This window comes from Pelmatolapia mariae, linkage group LG12 (genome assembly GCF_036321145.2).
Source record: "Pelmatolapia mariae isolate MD_Pm_ZW linkage group LG12, Pm_UMD_F_2, whole genome shotgun sequence".
In the NCBI taxonomy this organism is placed as follows: Eukaryota; Metazoa; Chordata; class Actinopteri; order Cichliformes; family Cichlidae; genus Pelmatolapia; species Pelmatolapia mariae.
Window position 1 is genome coordinate 15,629,587 of NC_086237.1, and position 16,383 is coordinate 15,645,969.

The window sequence follows — 16,383 nt, forward strand, 5'->3', positions numbered from 1 at the left end:
AATGGGGTTTGATTGGATGTAGGACAGCTGAATCCTGTTGGAGCAAGCCACCTTCCTCATTGTGCTCCAGGTGCTGGTTCCTGCTTTAGAGCGGCACACTCTGACTTGTGTCCTTCCATCATGAACAAATATTTTATCTATTTTCAGCTTTTACCATGGACCCCCCCCCCCCCCCCCCTTTTTTTTCATAGATACTGTTCCAAAATCTGTTTGTGCACCAGTAGGGTTTTTAAAGCCTCCTCTTTGGAAACAGAGTAACTCAAACAAGTAACCAGAGCAGCACTGACACAAAACTTGTTTTCCTCTTTGAGGGAGAGCCGTTATTGAAAGTGTATAACGCGGACAACTTTTCAGCCTCACAATCCAGCTCCTATTTTAGAAGCTCTCCAGTCCACCACCCTCTGCATTTCTACAACAACTGACGCCATTTCACAGAAATTCCAGACTACTGGCGCCTGAGCTCAGCCTCCAAGAAGGACATGATGAATAGGACACACCCTTGGTATTCTAGTGAATGGTACGATATATGGCACACTGCGGTGTTACAGCCCAGATTCACTGCAGCTTTTAGCTGCTAGCTCTTTTCAGTGCCGTTTTTCTCCCTCTGTGCGTTTCATTTTTATTTATTTATTTATTATAATTATTATTTTTAAAGGGGTTCGAGTTTGAGTGAAATGCACTGAGGCACCAGTAAGGCGAGCTCCAGCTCTTTCCAGCGCTTGGTTCCTGATCCACCTCTTTGTTGTGGTCTATGCATGCCTGCTCCAGTCACATGACTGCGTTTCTATGGCAACTCGGGTTTGAGTAATCATTTGCGTTACGACCTTTATTCCCTTGAGGAAAGGGGAGGGGGAGGTTAGACTGAGCCTGTAGAAAAAGAGAGCAAGAGGGAAAGAGAAAAGAAAGACAGAAGGGGAGCGGCGGAGAGGCACAGGGAAAGGAAAATAGAGGGGAAAATGTTGCCCTTACTTGCCTGTATATATTTTATATCGTATCTTAACTGCTTAGCAGCTTTTTTCCTCGCACCGTTCAGCAGATGGGAATAAATAAAAAAAGAAAAACCTGCCACTAAACACTGGGTTGTGTGCTTCAGTTTCGCCATAATGGCTTGTATTTTGTGACTCACTCTGTGACTAGGGCAGAAAAGTGAGTTTAGTTGCAGAGAGGCAGGCATGCATGTTTCATAAGGGCACACACACACACACACACACACACACACACACACACACACACACACACACACACACACACACACACACACACACACACACCTCCCCTTCACTTCTTCTCAGAGGAAAGGCAGCTCTGTGCCACATGTGCAAGTCTCAGCAGAAACAGATTCTGTATGTTCCTGTTTCTTGCTCTCCCGGCTGCGTTGTCATGGTAACCGAGCTCGTTCGCCACTGCTCTCTCTCTCTCTCTCTCTCTTTCTCTCCACTGTTGGGTGATTCAACCCATCAGTTGGGTTGTGTCATCTCCTAGATGGAGTTTGTAGCTCTCACTTCTCCTAAATGGGAGTTGCTCGGTTTGTGCTCCTGTTCCAATTTGATTTTACTTTAATTAAAAGAAAAAAATGCATATATATAATAATAATAATAATAATAATAATAACTTGTGTGCCTATATATCTGTGAAGGGTGGAGCCAGTGGGTGGATTTTGTGGGTGTCTTCTAACAGCAGTATGGGGGGGGGGGGCTGATCCAGTATTGACAGGAGCTGGGCTAGAGGGGGCTGGTGATAGACACTATGGGGGTTGGTTGTGCGGTGCTGGTGGTGGTGGTGCTGGCAGCTTCCAGGTGCCTGAGACTGGGTCTGAATATGAATGAGGGGCCCCTGGTTCTCCAGAGATGGTGGCTGGGGAGAGAGCAGCTAAAACCAGAGACCAGCAGAGCCTGGCTGCTGGTTGAGAGGCCCCCACAAGCTGCTGACAGGAGCTGGAGCTAGCCATCACGTTAATTAGCGTTTTTTACTCTTGCAGCAGCGAATAGGGGGAGTGGGTTAGAGAGGGATGTGGGGGTGGTATATGACTCATAGACACAGTATGGTTTATTCATGATGGAGGAAGGGTGTGTGTGTGTGAGAGAGAGTGTGTGTGTGAGGGAGAGAGAGAGAGGGGAAACCGACATTTGATTTGCACACAGTCGTGTGTGCGTGTGTGTGTGTGTGTTGCCTTAGTAGATCACTGATTGGCACCAAGCCAAGATATTATTATGTCTTCAACACCGGGCATTCACTGTTATTTTCATTCAGGTTTTTTTCCTGCAATTTACAACTCTCGTCTGAAATGAGATTCTTTTTCTTTGAAACCAGATCATTCTTCTAATTTCGCGGGGCACACGTGCAACAGGAAATTTTACACAGCACACACTTATTTCCGCGTCTGCTGAGACTTTATTGATTGTCTTCTGTTGAGGCCTGTCTGAGAAGCATGGGGCTGATGAAATGGTCAGAGGTGCCTCCCTCACAGGTGACCCGACCTTGTCTCCCTTTGCCTCAGCCCCCAACAGTGAGGGATGCACATGATCAATAGATTGGTCTTTTACCCACACCAAATACCCAGATCTCTGAGGAGGAGAGCTGCTGCAATGTACTGAACATTCAAGAAGAGTCTGCGAGCTTGCCACCTACCAGAGAAGGCAATGTCTAAGCCTAGGTGTTTGTTTGTTTGTGTGTGCATATAAGAGTGTGTAAGGGGAGGTTGCATTACAGCTACGCTATTGTCTAATTGTCTCTTCTTATCATTAGTGACAACCATGACCTCTGTTATTGGCATATCTGCATTCTGCCTGCACTGCAGAGCCTCCACCACGCTACTCGCAACGTTTTCTCTCCCAAGAGCGGCAGGGCCCATGCCTCATAAATACAAACACAATCTCTCCTACACCTCCTGACTGCAGGACAGGACTCCACACATATCTGCCCGTGGAGCGCAGCCCATTTGCATACATATTAAAGTGACGCCTCAGAAAAAAGGAAGAGAGAGAAAGAGGGGGGATGAGGGTAGGAGGAGAGGGGAGGGCGAGAGCGGGTATATGCAAACAAGGCTTTCATCTAATATGCAAGAACCGGCATTGCTCTGGCATAAATCTGCATCTGAGCTCAGGCAATGCGAGCAGACCCCATTTGACAGTAAATGGGCTAGGGATGGCTGTCAGATTCACAGGGGAGCTGTGTGCTACCGTACAAAGAACAGGGACGATTGATCAGTATGGCATGTCGCATATAGCAAGAACTACAAGGTTACAATTTTGCACGCTAACTTAAACTTATAAATGGGATTTGGGGGGGGAGGGGGGGAGTTTAAAAATAGTTCAACATTCACTAAACTAAATAAAATGTATTAATTATTGAAATTTAGACTTGCTTGTAATCACATTTACTTTTTTATATTTAATCAGAACATGCCTAGGATAATTTTTTATGCTAAGCTAACCATGCCATTTTAAGCTTTATACTTAGAGATTGTGCAGAGCTTCAGCAAAAACTTAGCAAGAAAACAACATCATTGTGACTGTGTGTCATTACCCTCAGCCCCTTTTGCATCTACAAAACATGGAACATTGCATTTTAGAACCGCTGAAGTGAACATCCATTTGTTGGTGCTAGACTGGATAAAACGGAGGGACACTGTGATTGGTTGACGCATTGTGCTCTGTTGTGGTTGATTATTAAGTTTTTAACTCTGACTGACTAAACAGCCAAACACATCTAAAGGCAGACAAAGGCAGACTTTGAAAGGAGGTACATTTTCACTGCTCAAGAAGCAGGTTTATCGAAGTCCAGCTCCTCTAAATGTCGAGGAGCTGGACAGGTTTTATGACTGTCATTGCCATATGACCTGTTATATATATATATGTGTACATATATATATATATATATATATATATATATGTATATATGTATATATGTATATATATATATATATATGTATATATGTATATATATATATATTTAAAGAAATTAAAATTTTTATATTACATACTTAAAAAGGAAAAAGAATGATGTTACTACATTGAATTTGGATAGATTTAGACATGGAAAAATATGACAAGATTTTGAGAAAGTGTGCAATTAATTACTTTGTTGTTTGTGTGTCATTCAACCTTTTACTTTTTTCTTATTTCAATTTTTTAAATGTCATAATTTTTTTAAATTTAGAGCTTTGGGTTGCAAATGCGGTGGAGGAAGCACACTTGGAGTCATGGATTCTCTTCACACGCATGCAATTTATTTACAAAAAAAGAAATACTGATAGAGAGGCAGCACAGGTTGGTGGTACGACAAACCAAAAAGGAACTTGTACAAACAAACTTAAAACCGTTTAAAAAAAAATCAACTAAACTCATAAAGCTTAAGCCTCTCCCCAAAACAAATCATGCAAGCATTAATCAATTAGCTTATACTATACACTCTTACCCAAAACATGACAAAGATATTCTGTTTATCACTTCTGGGGCTTCTATACAAAAATCACAAATACAGAACTTTATTGACAGTGATTAAAAGACTGTTTAAACAAAAGACTGTCAAACTCTCCTGTGTTTCTAACTACTTGGTAAGATCCTAATTCCCCCCTATAGTATAAAGAGACTATTTCCTGTACGGCAGTCTGGACCTCAAAGATGGTGGTAACATAAAACAGAGTAACCTTAAAGCATTCTGGTAATACTGATAAGCCAACTTTGCAATAAATGATTCTGAATACATGGGCCCATTGTGTAATTATTTTATAGTATGAAATTATAACTTAGGAAATGCTTAGGAGGATTACCAGAAATATGCATTTTATTTCACTAACTTAGGACTTCAAACAAACCTGAAGAAGGAATGGTCTACAGCCGCATTAGCATCACATTCACAACTAAAACAACAACTCTATTTTGCCAACAAGATGCAATAAAACAATAGAAATTGCCATTCTAGCATGTTGTGGGCTATATGTAGCCTTAGTCCTCTAGAAATATACTGGGTTACCCTGTGACAGGGCTGTTCGTTGGACATCAAGGCTCCAGCCTGTCTCAAGGCTCCAGCCTGTCTCTCTCAACCACCCAGGTTAGGAGAGAACTGAGGAGGATTAATGGCAAGAAGGCAGCGGGCCCAGATGGCATCAGCTCGAGGGTCGTCAGGTCCTGCGCGGACCAACTGTGTGGTGTGATGGAGCACCTCTTCAACCTGAGGCTGGGAAGAGTCCCACAGCTCTGGAAAACCTCCTGTGTTGTACCAGTGCCAAAGACTTCACGCCCCAAGGACCTCAACAGCTACAGGCCGGTGGCTCTGACATCCCACCTGATGAAGACCCTGGAGCGGTTGGTCCTGGCTCAGCTTCGGCGCCTGGTAAGCTCATCACTGGACCCACTTCAGTTTGCCTACCAGCCTGGCATTGGAGCGGATGATGCCGTCATTCACCTCCTACATCGTTCCCTCGCTCACCTGGAGACCGCTGGAAGCACTGTGAGAATCATGTTCTTTGATTTCTCCAGTGCCTTCAACACTATTCTTCCCTCGGTTCTGAAGGACAAGCTGGAGAACTCTGGAGTGGACCATCACCTCACTACCTGGATTTTGGACTACCTCACCGACCGACCACAGTATGTGAGGACTCAGGGCTGTGTGTCGGACAGGGTCGTCTGCAGTACGGGGGCCCCACAGGGAACGGTTCTGGCTCCGTTCCTCTTCACCATCTACACTGCAGACTTCTCCCACAACTCCACCCAGTGCTTCCTGCAGAAGTTCTCTGATGACTCTGCTATAGTCGGCCTCATCACTGATGGGGACGACAAGGAGTACAGAGGACTGACTCAGGACTTTGTGGACTGGTGCCAGCTGAACTACCTCCAGATCAATGCCAGTAAAACCAAGGAGCTGGTGGTAGACTTCCGCAGGCACAAGCATTCTCCACTGCAACCACTGAACATCCAAGGTATGGACATTGAGACTGTGGACAGCTACAGGTACCTTGGTGTTCATCTGAACAACAAACTGGACTGGACTCATAATTCAGACACCCTCTACAGGAAAGGGCAGAGCAGGCTGTACCTGCTGCGGAGACTCAGGTCGTTTGGAGTGGAGGGCCCACTCCTGAAGACCTTCTATGACTCTGTGGTGGCCTCAGCCATCTTCTATGGTGTGGTCTGCTGGGGCGGCAGCATCTCTGCTGGGGACAGGAAGAGACTGAACAGGCTGATCCGAAGGGCCAGCTCTGTTCTAGGATGCCCTCTGGACCCAGTGGAGGTGGTGAGTGACAGGAGAATGGTGGCTAAGCTGTCATCCCTGTTGGACAACATCTCCCACCCCATGCAGGAGACTCTGACAGCCCTGAGCAGCTCCTTCAGTGGGAGACTGCGGCACCCACGGTGTGGGACGGAGAGATTTCGCAGGTCTTTCCTCCCCACTGCTGTCAGACTCCACAACAAAGACTTTAACTGATCAAACACACACATCCACACATGTGCAATAAGACTAATGTGCAATAATCTTTTCTGGCATCACTGTATTTTTACTCAGTTGTATATAGCATTTGTATTCTATTTTTATCTTATTGTATATTTTATTCTATTTTATTCTACTGTATATAGTATTTTATTTTATTCTATTCTGTACAGTTGTGTACTGTATTTATTCTTATTTTATTCTAATTTTGCTTCATAACTTTTGCACTGTCCACTTCCTGCTGTGACAAAACAAATTTCCCACGTGTGGGACTAATAAAGGTTATCTTATCTTATCTTATTTTAAATGTATTGGTGGTTTCAGTTCGAGCTTTGTGGTTCAAAAAAATCGTTTGTACTTTGAATCACCATACACCATATTAGTACCTCACAGAAGCGTGTCCCACTGACGTATTCATAACTTGGAATTAAAAAAAAAATTCCATTGGGGAATTTTTGAGAGCACAATATGCAGGTTCAAAGTCAGAATTCAAACAGGTGGCAGTAATCGTAATCATTCATAATATTAAAATTACTTTACAATGTTCTGCTGGGAAACTTTGGTTCCTGGTATTGACTTTAACATTGTTACAGAACAAGCACACTCTGACAGCATTAGCTTCTCGCAGCATAGGGTAACATGCCCTGCAATACTGTAAAACCTGCTCAGGAATGGCTCAAGGATCATGAAAAAGACCTGAAGACATTGTCTCGGTTTCCAAACCCAACAGATCCCAATCCCATGAGCCATTCACAGAAAGACAGAGTGTAGTTCCCCCATATTAGCTTCTCTTCATTGGCTCCCTGTTAAATCCAGAATCAAATTTAAAGTCCTCCTCCTCATATAGACAGTCTTTATTAATAAACCAAAAGACCACTTCACTCTCAGACTACAGGCTTACTTGTAGTTCCTAGTGTACAGGTCCTTCTCAAAAAATTAGCATAGTGTGATAAAGTTCATTATTTCCTGTAATGTACTGATAAACATTAGACTTTCATATATTTTAGATTCATTACACACAACTGAAGTAGTTCAAGCCTTTCATTGTTTTAATATTGATGATTTTGGCATACATAACTCATGAAAACCCAAAATTCCTATCTCAAAAAATTAGCATATTTCATCCGACCAATAAAAGAAAAGTGTTTTTAATACAAAAAAAGTCAACCTTCAAATAATTATGTTCAGTTATGCACTCAATACTTGGTCGGGAATCCTTTTGCAGAAATGACTGCTTCAATGCGGCGTGGCATGGAGGCAATCAGCCTGTGGCACTGCTGAGGTGTTATGGAGGCCCAGGATGCTTCGATAGTGGCCTTAAGCTCATCCAGAGTGTTGGGTCTTGCGTCTCTCAACTTTCTCTTCACAATATCCCACAGATTCTCTATGGGGTTCAGGTCAGGAGAGTTGGCAGGCCAATTGAGCACAGTAATACCATGGTCAGTAAACCATTTACCAGTGGTTTTGGCACTGTGAGCAGGTGCCAGGTCGTGCTGAAAAATGAAATCTTCATCTCCATAAAGCTTTTCAGCAGATGGAAGCATGAAGTGCTCCAAAATCTCCTGATAGCTAGCTGCATTGACCCTGCCCTTGATAAAACACAGTGGACCAACACCGGCAGCTGACATGGCACCGCAGACCATCACTGACTGTGGGTACTTGACACTGGACTTCAGGCATTTTGGCATTTCCCTCTCCCCAGTCTTCCTCCAGACTCTGGTACCTTGATTTCCGAATGACATGCAAAAGTTGCTTTCATCCGAAAAAAGTACTTTGGACCACTGAGCAACAGTCCAGTGCTGCTTCTCTGTAGCCCAGGTCAGGCGCTTCTGCCGCTGTTTCTGGTTCAAAAGTGGCTTGACCTGGGGAATGCGGCACCTGTAGCCCATTTCATGCACACGCCTGTACACGGTGGCTCTGGATGTTTCTACTCCAGACTCAGTCCACTGCTTCCGCAGGTCCCCCAAGGTCTGGAATCGGTCCTTCTCCACAATCTTCCTCAGGGTCCGGTCACCTCTTCTCGTTGTGCAGCGTTTTCTGCCACACTTTTTCCTTCCCACAGACTTCCCACTGAGGGGCCTTGATACAGCACTCTGGGAACAGCCTATTCGTTCAGAAATTTCTTTCTGTGTCTTACCCTCTTGCTTGAGGGTGTCAATGATGGCCTTCTGGACAGCAGTCAGGTCGGCAGTCTTACCCATGATTGCGGTTTTGAGTAATGAACCAGGCTGGGAGTTTTTAAAAGACTCAGGAATCTTTTGCAGGTGTTTAGAGTTAATTCGTTGATTCAGATGGTTCGGTTAATAGCTCGTTTAGAGAACCTTTTCATGATATGCTAATTTTTTGAGATAGGAATTTTGGGTTTTCATGAGTTATGTATGCCAAAATCATCAATATTAAAACAATGAAAGGCTTGAACTACTTCAGTTGTGTGTAATGAATCTAAAATATATGAAAGTCTAATGTTTATCAGTACATTACAGGAAATAATGAACTTTATCACAATATGCTAATTTTTTGAGAAGGACCTGTATTTAAAAGCAGAATGGGACACAGAGCCTTCAGTTTTCAGGCCCCTCTTCTGTGGAACCAGCTCCCAGTTTGGATTCGGGAGACAGACTGTGCTTTTAGGATTAGACTTAAAACGTTCCTTTTTGATAACGGATATAGTTAGGCTGTATCAGATGACCCTGAACCTTCCTTGAGTTATTCTGCAATAGGCCTGCTGCCGGGGGGTTCCTATGATCCACTGAGCATTTCTTCTTCACTCCCCTGTTTTCACTCGCTGTGTTTATGACCCACTTTGCATTTAATCATTAGTTAATATTAATCTCAGCAGATGAATGTCCTCCCCGAGCCTCGGTTCTTCCTCTTAAAAGGGAGTTTTTCCTTTCCACTGTCACCAATTGTTTGCTCAAAAGGGGGTTGTTGAGTTGTTGTTGAGTTGTCTGAGTTGTAGGGTTTTACCTTACAATTTAAAGTGCCATGAGATGACTGTTGTAGAAATTTGGCACTATATAAATAAAACTGAATTATAGATAAAATTAAATTCACAACCCACATTATCCAAATGATCCACTGTAGATTTATGCCCAAACATAACACAGTTGTTTATGTGTCACGGGCACCTTACGCAATAATATGCAGGTGGTATTATTCAGTCAATTAATTAAAAATCAGGTGGAGAAAGAGCTATCACACTTCCTAGACAAAAATGTAGCATCATCTTTGTTAGCATTAGAGCAGGATTACAGCTGTGCTTCAGGACAGTTTCGCAAAAAAGCAACAATCTTTAGATTTAGACAGCCACTTTTCATTTGTTTCTAAAATTTATGCTAAGCTAAGCTAACCATCTGTTAGGCATAGGAACATACATATTTATCATTCACATTATAGAGTGGTAGAGATCTTACATGTACGTAATGGAAAGGGCAAAATGTAAAATGTCAGACTGTATTCTGCATTGCCTTGTGATCCCATTAACTTACACTGAAATATACAGTATATATTGTTTTGGAACAGGCAGATCATGCTTCTACAGCACTCTTGCACAAGCAGAAGTAGAGCACATGATGGCAGTGCTAAAGCAAAAAAAAAAACAAAAAAACAAAACTGATGAAACTTTACTTACTGTCTCCAGAAACTGGAGTGCTGCCATGAGCGCTGGGTTTCCCCTAACTCTGCGAGTATTTCATGTTGGACACCCTTGAACTCCCTTTCCTGTTTTCCTGCCTGAGCATGTCGCATTGAAGCACGCCATTCTGTCTGTACAGGTGATCTTACGCACAGGAAATGGAAACTCTGATTGTGTATGTGTGTGTGCTGCTTGAGGTGGGTGGGTGCGTGGGGGTAGGCGGGGGGGGGGGTGAAACAGGATATGTTGGGAATAACACAAAGCACAAAAAGTGTCACATGATCTGAAGCGAAGGGTTGATTTATTTGGCTTCAGAAAGAATCTGTTGCATGTGGTTTGGAGGAGAGAATGTTTTCCTTCTTTGCTCTCAGTGTGCTCAGACACAACACATGGAAACATTTTCTGAGAGGCCATGGGTCTGTGAAAAAAAAAAAGAAAAGCTCCAGACATTTTATTTCTTCTCCCTCTTTTCATAGCTTTTTTAGATCTTTTTTTTCTCCCTCAAACTGATTGAATTACATACATCTGTTTGCCACATGTAGAAAGAAACTCCCTAATGAATATTTGTATTGCATTTGATAATCATGATGTGCAATTAGTTATTGATTTCTTATTTTTTTTGCAATATTTGTCACACTTACATGTTTTAATATTAGACAAAGATAACCCAAATAAATACAAATGCAGTTTTTAAATGATGATTTCATTTATTGAGGGTTAAGTTTAGGGTTAAGCTATCTAAAACTACCTGACCCTATGTGAAGAAGTAGTTACTCCTCTTAAAACATAAATTAACTGCGATTAACCACTTTTTTTTAAAGCTAGCCACACCATCGCCTGATTACTGCCAGACCTGCTAAATCAAGAAATCACTGAAATACAATCAGTCTGACAAAGTGAAGCAGGCTAAAAGATCTTAAAAAGCAATGCATCATGCCATGATCTCAAAAAAAAAAACCCCTGAGAAACAAAGTCAGTGACATCTATCAGTCTGGAAATGGTTGTGAAGCCATTTCTAAGGCTTTTGGACTCTAGTCAACCGTGGAGAGACCCATTATACACAAATGGAGAAAACTTGGAACAGTGGTTCCCAAGAGTTGCAGGGCTACCAAAAGAACTCAAAGAGTGCATCGACTCATCCAGGAGGTCACAACAGGACCCAGAACAACATCTAAAGAATTACAAACCTCACTTGTCCTGGTTACGGTCAGAGTTGAATAATAAGAAAGAAACTGAGCAAAAATTGCATCAATGGGAGAGCTCCTATGTGAAAAGCACTGCTGACCAAAAAACCCCACAAAGGCTCGTCTTACATTTGCCAAAAAAACATCTTGATGATCTCCAAGACTTTGGGGAAAATATTCTCTGGACTGATGAAACACAAGTTGAACTTTTTGGAAGGTTTGAATCCTGTTAAATCTGGAGACAAACTACCACAGCATTTCAGTGGTAGTGTGATGGACTGAAGCTGCTTTGCTGCTCCAGGATCTCGACGTCTTGCCATTATTGATGGAGCCATGAATTCTGCTCTTTACTAGAGAATGTCCGGCCTTCAGTTCATGCCCTGAAGCTTAAGCACACTTGGGGTTATGCAGCAGGACAATGATCCAAAACACACCAGCAAGTCCACCTCTGAATGGCTCAAAACGACTTAAATCCAATTAAGGTGCTTTAACCTTAAACATTACCTTAGGCATAACCTTAAACATTGCTGTTCTTGCTTTAAAACCCTCTAATGTGTCTGAAATGAAACAATTCTGCAAAGGAAATTGGGCTAAAGTTCCTCCACAGTAATGTGAAAGACACATTGCCAAGCTTGGTTGCAATTCTTGCTGTCAGTGGTGGCAGAACCAGTTATTAGATTTAGGGGGCAATTACTTTTTCAGATAGGGCCAGGTAGGTTTGGATTAGTAGGCTGGTTAACTTGTTTTTCTTCAATGAATGACATCACCATTTAAAAACTAGATTTTATATCTACCCGGGTTTTCTTCGTCTAATATTTAAATATGTTTTATGGTCTGAAACATAACAAAAAAATAAATTAGGAAGGGCGCAAGTACTTTTTCACAGGAGTGCATTAATAGTTTTAGTAAAAATCCACTGTAAGCCTTGTGTACCAAGTGATGGGATCCTCGTTGGTTTCACGAAAGTGTGGCAAAGGATTTATATCAATGAACATCCTATTTACAGCCTCTATTTCAGTCTGTAATAAATATACTTCCACTCATATGAGACAGTTGCATGTCTGCTCTATTGTCTGCCATAAATATGCTGGAAGGCTTGGTTAAATATTGATAACACCAATTTTCTGCCTCTCTCCCCCCCCTCACCCCACACACCTTCTCTCCATCACCACCCCACACAAGCAAGTACACACACACAAAACCCCTCCTCATTTCCCTCCCTCTATCTCGCGGTTATTTCACCCTCACAGTAACCTTGCTTATGCATATTGCATATGTAAATAAAGCACCCCGCCTCTGAAGTAATTGTGTGCATCTTCTACAGAGCTGCACATCTCAGCTTAGAGTTTAAGAAGAAGCACTGAGGAGAGAGTGAATTCTCTTTGTTTACTAGTGATTCTTTTCTGTTTGAGCCCAACTCAACAACTAACTGTTTATCGATAAGCAAAGCACTTCAAGCTCACTCCTACATCTGTCTAATTTTAAGATTAGTTATGTGTGGGGCGTGGAGTCCACAGTTTGTGAAATTTAAAATAATCTTTTAATAGAATAGAGAACTAAGCCATGACAATTTCACCAAGAACTTTCATCTTCTGTGTGTTTACAGTGCTTCACTTGTTCCATATTATAGCCTTATTCAAAAATGGACTAAATTTATTTTTCACCTCAAAATTCTACACACAATATCCCCATAACGACAAAGTGGAAAAAGTTTGCAAATTTAATAACGATAAAAAATATGACGTGTACATGACAATTCATAGATGTTTGCTAATTACTTTGAAGCAGCTTTGGGGACAATTACAGTCTCGAGTCTTTTTGAGTGTAATGCTACAAGCTTGCAACACCTATTTTGGGTCAGTTTCTTCATCGGTGCGCAGCCATTTTCAGATCTCGCCAGAGATGTTCAGTTGGGTTCAAGTCTGGGCTCTGGCTGGGCCACTCAAGGACATAAACATAGTGGTCCCAAAGCCAATCCTTGGATATCTTGGCTGTGTCCTCAGGGTCATTGTCCTGCTGGTAGATGAAGCTTCTTCCCAGCCCAAGGTCCAGAGCGCTCTAGAGCAGGTTATCATCGAGGACGTCTCTGTACATTGCTGCGTTCATCTTTCCCTCAACCCTGACTTGACTCCCAGTTCCTAAAGCATAGCATGGTGCTACCACCACCATTTCTGTAGGGATGGCATTGGCCAGGAGATGCGTGGTGCCTGGTGGACTCCAATCAAACATCTGACAATTTATCATTAAAAACAGGAAACAGCTCAATTTTAAGTTTCATGGCAAAGGCAGTAAATACTTGTGTACATGTTATATTTCTGTTTTTCACTTGTAATAAATTTGCAAGAATTTCAAGCAATTTCTTTTCACTTTCCTGATTATGGCGTATTATTTTTGGTAGAATTTTGAGGTGAAAAATGAAATGAATCCATATAACCCTAACATCAGAATGGCCCGTCAACAAAATGTTTGAGTGAGGTTTACTACTTCATTCAGGAACATACTGAATATTATTTAAGATTTATCACTTAAAGTGTGCACTATAATAATGCATTATTAGTTATTTTTTAAGTATTAACTGGAAACACACAAAAATGCTTGTCTAATGGAAAGCTGGAAATAATGCTTACAGCACTTTTTAAACTTTTGTTTTACTTACTTTTAAAGGTTTGTTTATGTTTACTGTATTCATGTCAACTCAGCTCTGTGATAGCTTTCGAAGCGGTAATTCGTAGTGTGTCTGTGTTACCTGACACTGTATAGCCAGTGTTTCTAGTATTTTGTCAACATTAAGGGGAAATCTGGAATAAAAATATCAGATTGTTACTGTTACAGTACAAAAAAATCAATGTTCAAAGTATCTGCATGGATTTTACATATTTATTCAATAACTTTAGGCTACTAAAGCATCAATGTAATTTAAATCCCAATTACAAATTCTTTTGTAAAAACAGAAGATGAACTCATATCTATCTTTTGGTCTCAGTGGTAGTCAAACTGTAGCTGTATGAAGTAACAACAAACTGCTGATAAATAAAAGAGACTCACAATTTCACTAGAAATTGTTTGAAAATGTCCAGGAATATTTGCTTTGATTAAAAATTTCCAAACATAAATGTGTGCCTTCTCTTTCACACTTTTGTATGAAATTCGGTAGCTCAGTTTTCAACTATTTAACCTACTGCATAGCAATGACATTTTATCAACTGTAGGTGGTCTATGGGATCTGATTTATAAATTATGTATTTATATTCTGCAGTTAGTTCCAATATCACTATGCATATATTGTATAACATATAACATATACATATAAAAATGTTGGACAAAGACACAGAAGACAGAAGTTTTACAGTTTTGCCTTTGGACACCGGCACAATGGATTTTAATTCACACAATTAAAATGTGATTGAAGTGCAGAGTTTCAGCTTTAATTCAAAGGGTTTTACAAAAACTTAGCATTAACTGCTTAGCAATTACGCCTATTTTTAAAAACAGTCCCTTATTTAAGGCTCAAAAGTAATTGCAAAAACAAACAGAAGTTTAAATATAAGCACTGAGTGTTCTTGACTTGGTTAGCTGGTGAAAAGTTGTCTTTCTTAAGCGTGGACATAAGTCTGTCATCATGCACTTTCAATGTCTTCTGTGGTCTTTCAGGACTTTTGGTGTTGCTGAGCTGGCCAGTGCATTCCTTCTTTTTTAAGAATGTACTAGATTGGTTATTTGAACACTTCTTAAGTTTTACCTACACTGCAAAGCTATGAAATACAAACTCTGAATAATCTTCAGATGTTATATTTGCTTTATTTGTCAGGAAATAACAAGGGACCATGAAACTGTCAGTCAATTATCCAGTTTCTTTTCAGCCTCTCAGACTGAGGGATTGTCTATACTGATAGCTGCAATTTCTAATCAGTTTATGCCAAATTTTTGTTTAACCCCTTAAATTAAATTTGAACATCTGTACTTTAGTCACATATTGATTGTTTGATTTAAATTCCAATGTGGGGAAACCTCATGGAGCTAACTGTATATTGTAAATTTGGTAAATTGACCCATTTATTTCTTTTCTGCATCTAAGTGCTTTCTATCTTGCATTCACACTCCAATGAACACATCTGAAGCATCTTGGGGTTCTGCATCCTGCCCAAGGATACTTTGGCATGCTGACTGGACCAGCCAAGAATCAAACCACCAGCCTTCTGATGACTAGATGACCTGCTCTACCTCCTGAGCCACAGTCACCATATATTCCCTAAAGCTATACTTTACTATACTTTGTGGCTGCCTGATTATGCCAAATATAACAATAATAATTATTATGGTCAGAACTGAAAGAACAATAATTTAACCCAATTGCTCAGTGAACTTTTATCAGTGGCATTCCTTGAATTTAATTCAAGAAATTTCTCTACTTGCAGTAATTCAACTTAACAGAATAAATAACAAAGATATGTGAACTTGGTACATTTGGGTTACTATGCTGTGCTATAGTAGCTTGCGCTAATACAATTCTTTAAAAGCCAACTTAGTGTGACTAGATACACTGTGGATTTAGAGTGGCTTTGCACTCAGTAAATTATGAATGTACAGTCTGACACTAACAGTTATATTATTAGGATTGCCTCTAACAGCAGGTCTAGTGTGAATGAACTCTGATGTGTCTAAAAGCTCTTTGTAGAGAAATTATCTGACATCTGTGCCCCACATCTGTTTGTATGTACACATAGACACAGATGGCTTACATCATGCTCAACACCTGGATGTGACTTTGATTTCCTGCCAAATAGGTGGATCAGGATGACAGTCACTATTATGGGTATCATGCTCTGTTAATACTGTAAAGTGCAAATTGGCGAGTGTGCTGGCTCAGGAATGTAGTTTAACAGAAGAGTATTATGTTGTATTTTACAATACCGAGTTTGATTCACGTGTCTTTTTTCATAAACAATTATCCCCATTTTGCACATAGAAATATTATTAATGGTTATACATGTTACGTTTGCCACCTCTCTGCATGGATGTTGGGGTTACAAAAAATTGTTTATAACACTGGTGACAGTGTCAAAGTGTAAAGAGTCGCTAACCCCAGATTTCTGTTCCACTATAAAAAAATAAAATAAAAATGAAATGGCAGTACCT